We start from the raw sequence: 6,522 nt of genomic DNA, 5'->3' as shown, positions 1-6,522 counted from the left end.
TTTCTCCATTAAATCAGCATATCAGTCTTGCATCCAAGAGAATGGCTCGAATCATAACAGCAAGTTGTCTAAGGCTGTTTCGTCGTGGAAAGGTCCCCAAATAGTCAAGGTCCTCTTGTGGAAAGCTGTCAGCAACATTTTGTTAACAAATGAGCAAAGGTTTCACAGGCATTTCTCAGATTCTGATGCCTGCCTGAGATGCACTGAGAGAACTGAATGCATTACCTGTGTGCTTCGAGACTGCGCCCTGGCTGTAGAGGGACGGTTGAAGTTTATTGCTCAATGCCTTCTTAGTAAATTCTTTACTGATGGGAGAGAGGATTGGTTGTTGGAGAACCTGTTAAACCAAAGGAGGTACAATTTTCCTGTGCCTTGGAATATTATCTTTGGTGTTACCTTGGATAAACTCTGGCAGGCTAGGAATGCTCTAGTTTTTGACAGAATTGGGAGCTCTGCTATTGCCATTTGTTGCAGAATTCAGAAATTGGTGGAAGACATGAACCTTACTGCTATGGAACGGTCTATTGGATCCTTGGTTCATTGAGCAAAATCTTCCACTATGCTCAGGTTGAGCGCCCCTTGGAATCTTGGATAAAGATCAACACACATGTTTCCTTTTCCGCCCACCTCATATCATGCTTCTTGTGGTGGTGTCTTAAGAAATCATGAAGGTCACTTTATAGAAGGATTTTCAGTTAATTTGGGAAATTGCTCTATTCTCCATGCTGTTTCTGTATTACCCAATGAATGAATGTCATGTTTTAAGTGGGTGCCATGTCATTGTAACTTTTGAAATCTCAAATTTGGTCCCTCAACATTTAGTATTAAGAAATGTATCATATTAAATTTTTTTGACATCAAGAAATGTATCATATTAAATTAATTCAATTAAATTCATCATAAAATATTTTATGTTTTTAATCTTAATCTTATTTTGGGGTAAAAAACCTTGACCTAATTTGAGATCATCTGATGAGCCTTGTTTCTTCATCTTTTTCGTCTCATTGCTGCTAAGTTCTTCAGCTTCTCAACAGCGTTCTTCATCTTCGACAGGGTAAGTTATGCTCTATTCGTAAACATTAATAATGCAAACTCACATCCTATTCCTCTTAATTGGGCTTCATCTATCTTAATTTGGGATAAACATAAACGAAAACAACAACAAGAAACCAGGGAAAAACAAGCCAGGTGAGAACACGTTGATACAGCCAAAACAGATCCTTTTGTTGGTTATACTATAACAGATGAAGAGATTATTATGACTTGTAACCCTTGAATAACAAAATTTGCAAAAATTATTGTATAGAATAAGCACGTATGACTTCCAACACAGGTGCTTGGCACATTCATTGTACACTTTCTTTTACTTTGGAGCAAATCGTTGGTACATATTGAACATGTGCACATGCGCCTACATCTGTACAGCAATAAACCAATATTGCTTTCGCAGCATATGCAGCAAAGCCCTTTCTTGACACACTCTCATTTAGGGTTGAGGGTTTCTCAAATCTTATTTTAGGTTTAATTTGATTTTTTTAATTTTCAAAATAATTAAAAAAATGTAAATAAGTGGAGGATAAAATGTTAAACATAAAAAGTTTAGGGACCCAAATTTGAAAAATTATATTTATTTGTCAAACAGATGACATGGCAGCTTAGTACACTAGGCGTCTTTCTATTGGATACTAAGTGGGGGGGGGGGCATGGCTGCTGTTTAAAACACAACCAACATTTTTAAGCTTGCCGAGAGAAAATTGAGAGAGAGGTTTGAGGGAAAAGTATTATTCAATCATATTAAAACTAAAAGCATTACATGTCCCCCTAATCTGGTGTTTGGTTAGTCCCTTATGATGTAGGTCTAGTTTGGAAACCTCTGGATTCTGGCGGGTTAAAAGCCAATTTCAACAAGCATTTCTCAAAGGATAACGTCACAGGTTTCGAGCTGGTGATTAGAGACCCTCAAGGCTAGTTAATGATTGCTGCCTGTCAAAGGTCCTTTGCCTGCGTTGAGCAATGAAACTTTGCTTAGAGTCCCTCAAGGCTTGTGTTTGAGACTGATTGTTCTCTCTAGCTAGATGCTTGGAGTTCACGGACATCAAATGGTTCATATCTTCATCTGGTTGTGCAGAATCGTAAGGCTCTGGTTCGCTCAGTTGATTAATATCATCATCATTTTAACTGTAAACAAAAATTAATATTTAATTTTGTAAAAAATCGGAGTCTATATTAACATACCAGAAATTAAATTCATGAAGGTAATTTATTTTTTCAAATTGATGGATAACTTGTTTGAAGTTTGTGATATGGCAGACCTTGTTAAGTTTCTGGCTGAAAAGGCATTTCAAGTTAGTGAAACGGAAGCTGAGGTACTCTTTCGGGTTCCCCTAGTATACACAAAAAAAAAAACAAAAACAAAAAAGTTGTCCAAAGGTTGCACAACCATCTTTTTACCTTTCATCATAGGTTGAAATCCGGTTATTTATTTTAATTTAAGAAATTATCTTTTAAAACTTTTGGCTCACATTTATCCTAAACTCTATTATAACCCCCAATATATCGGGCTGAGACACATAGATGGATTGATGTTATTTTCATGGTACCGCCTCCGGTGCTGCTTCATCGTCACCAAGCTCAACCATGTTGTCCCCTTTTGCCAACTCACTGACATTGCAGGCATCCTCATTTCCAAGTGAACAGAGAATGCGCACTACCTTGACATCCTTCGATCCATCCTCGACAACAACCTAGATCCCGCCATCGATGGCGCTGATGAGGTTGACCATAGATTTGGTTGGATTTGGGTATCTGGGTTACCATGGATCTAGTTGGATCTTCTGCTTATGAGGTCGCTTTTTGCACAATATTTCGTTCATGTTTGTCCTCAGAAGATGAGTTGTAAATTAAAAAGCAACCTAGGATTTTTCTTCTTCTTGTAGAGTTTAATTTGATCCTCTCCTTTTTTTTTTGTTGATAAGCGATAAGAATTATATTGATGTCACTACAGCATTTTTGGTCTACGGCAATGCCAGGAAAGTGTTCCCTAAAGCCAAATAACCGTTGCTGAAAGTTTCAGGAACGGTTTTGCATATGTCGTATTAAAAGTCGTGGCCTTTTCCTTCTAGCAACGGTTTTCCAACTTTCGGCCACATACCAGAAAAACCGTTGTCTTAATATGAACTTCAGCAACGTTTTTATATGATCCTAACGGCAACGGTTTCACTTCCAGCCACACATTATAAATGTAGTCTTATGTTTGTTAAGCAACGGTTTAACAATACAGTCTTGCTACGATTTTGTAAGCGTCGCCTTACAGTAAAAGAACGATTATGGAACCGTTGCTAGAAATATTATATTACCTACAAAAACCTATGCTTACCACAAACAGCTTCAGAAGACTACAATTCTACGATTAATCCAATAAACTTTTTCCTTTACAGTCCAACAACTGAAACACACCATTACAACTTTACAAGCATTCTAACTCATAATAATAATAATAAAGAACAATACACTCACTATGAAGAATCAAGTCATGTAAAAATGAAAAACTAAAAATAATAAACCATTAAAAGAGATGTAGGTTAAAATTGGAAGATGAGCAGTTCACCCACGCATCAGTGCTCAATGCAATCATTTTCTATAAGAGCATGTCCACCAGTTTATGACATATTCATGATATCTATATTCTATAATGATGTGGAATACAATGCTATCAAATGAAGCTTGTCTCGTGTATAAGTCTCGCCCTAAAGAGTCTATGTTTCAACAAAGATTGTACTACACAACATACTTTCATACATATATGCAAATGGACTTACATTAGTCTCATATAATTCAATGTTGATTGGATGAGAAGAACTTTTAGGAGTTCCAGAATTTAGAATCACATCGTCATCAAGATAGCCATCAAAATCTGACTTTCTACACTTCAAAACAAATTTTGGATGTGCATTCACTGCATTGTTTCCATTAAAAAAATGAATAAGCATATGAAATTCAAGAAATACAATAAACACATGACAAAATGAAATCAGGTGCAAAGTGTATATGCCCGATCATTTAACTTCTCAACCTAATCATGTAAGAAAAGTCTTCCCAGTTACTGATGTAATAAGTGAACCATGCTCGTCTTAAAGCTAAATTTCTTGAATCATTGTCAATATAATTGTTACACTCATTACTTGAAGGACACTATATACTCAAAAGAAGCACAAGAGGATTGATGTCTCCACAGGTAACACTTAGTACTTGAACAGAGGCAGCAAAAAAGCATACAAACTTATGACCAACCACATGAGGTTTTCCAGCCAGTTAAAGGTGTATCTTGGGATATATCTGAACCAAAAAAACAGAGTAGTTTTGTCTCATAAACTAGAATCATTTTTCCAAAGTTTAACATATTACATTAAACATAGTCAAGTTAAATTAAAATTTCAATAACAGAAGTTTGCTTACCTTTAAAAGGTTTGAAAGACCATCTGCCAATGCAATCTTGATCCTCCAAACAGAAGCATTGGGTGAACTGCTCTAGCTGTTACTTCTAATAGCTGGCCATTATTATTAAAATTGAAATATGAACATTAGTAGTGTATAGAAACTAAATATACATGATTATGAGGTTCCAAATCCTCCCTCTAAATGGTAACAATAAAAGCTCAAAACGTTGTTCTTAGTAGTAAATCTAATACACTTCCCATTAAATAATGTTTCAACTATACCACCCTAGTCCCCAAAAAAGAGGTACATTAAAATATGCTCTAAGATGATAATTTCTTTTTAGCTTAACCTCACCCCTGAGTAAATAAGGAACCTGATTTGTAAATAAATATACCCCTCTTCTCTACTTTCACCTGATTTATAATTTTCTCTTTTTTTATTCCTGAATTGCCTGCCCCTTTAATTATATGTCAACTATCCATTCTGTTGTATTCTACCCTCTTCTCTTACTGATTCCTGCTCTTGCTCCCTTCACAGCTTATATTTCTTCATTGCCCTTAATACATTCATTTTTTCCTCCTCTTATAACCATGTAGATCCATAACATTATTAGGATGATAATATCAAGTGAGTAAAATAAGGAACCTAAACCCTTTTGGAGCCATCAGGTACACGTTTAGAAGGAGTTTGATTGTTCATAGTAAATGCACCACGGACCAACAAATTATAAAGTATATATTGGCATAGAGAATATTTGTTCAAGGGCACTAAATATGCTTACTGAAAATTTGTTCAAGGCAAATAGTTCTTCATATCTCAGATATAATTCATGAAGCTCACATCACAAAGAAGTAAGAACACATTAAGATACGATTTAGATCTAAAAATTTCCAGGAAAAAAAAACAAATCAACATATAAAGACATTAAAAGCATGAAATGAATTAGATAACGTGATAAAACTCACAGGTTATTGACGAATTTGGTTTCAGAAGTGGCTTTGAGCATGGCAATCGTGCGGAGCCGGAGAGACAAGTGAGCCTGAGGGTTACAGAGCGGAATGCATAGGGTTTTCGAAAGGAAGCGATTATGGCGATTGGCGATAGCCAATTGGGAGTGAAACTGAAGAAAACATTCCTAGGGATTGATTAAATCGCTCGATACTAATCTTGGAGGCCGCTTACGAGCTTTTTCCCTTTCTCATCTATCTCACTTTTTTCGTTGCTCTGCTCATCACACCAAAGCATCAAACGGCTTCAGCCAAGATCTGGTTAACAAGGCATTTCGTCGCCGCTGCGCGTTACCGAGAGAGGAAGGGCCCTCAAGGCTATTTCTGATTTTAGGTTTCATTCTTTTCTTTTCTTTTTTCTCGTTTCCAGGTTCAGGTTGAAGCGTATAGAGATAGAGGGATGAATAAGTTTTTTTTTTGAAATATGGATGAATAAGTTAGAAGATATATGTTATATGTTATTGTTTTGTATTTCAAAATCAAAATTAAAATAATTTTAGAGAACTTTAAGTCTGAGCAGAAATGAGATGAGAGAGAGTGAAATCTGATGTATTATTACTCTTTTATTATAGTTGCTTCAAAATACATTCATAATTTACATTTTCATAAGCGTTGTATCTACAAAGTTTTTAGCACAATTTTACAATTGTTGACATGAGATTTAATTATAATAAAATCCGTTGTCTGTTTATGGTTATAAGAACAATTCTCAAACTGTAGAAAAGATTACCGTCAACAATTACACAACCGTTCTCTTTTGTATGTTTTAGGAACATTTACGAAAGTGTTTACAAGTCAAATGACTACACTTAGATAAAGTGTAGCATACTCTATACTTCAGATATAGTTACGGAACCGTTGGTATGATAGGAATCTACAATTTGAAAACCGTAGCCAGTTCCCCCTTTCAAGGACATTTTTCATGTTGTTGGTATGCACAGTGTTGCCGAAAGTCATAAATGCTGTAGTGTGTGAAGCACAAGGGGTACTTCAACCCAATACAAAAAGGAGGAAAGAAAAGAAAACTAAAAAAAAAGGAGCTTTACATAACAACTTCAAAGATCCTCCTAATGTTAAA

The sequence above is a fragment of the Lotus japonicus genome, chromosome 3 (assembly GCF_012489685.1).
Source record: "Lotus japonicus ecotype B-129 chromosome 3, LjGifu_v1.2".
Classification (NCBI taxonomy): Eukaryota; Viridiplantae; Streptophyta; class Magnoliopsida; order Fabales; family Fabaceae; genus Lotus; species Lotus japonicus.
Note: the sequence above shows the minus strand (reverse complement) of the source record.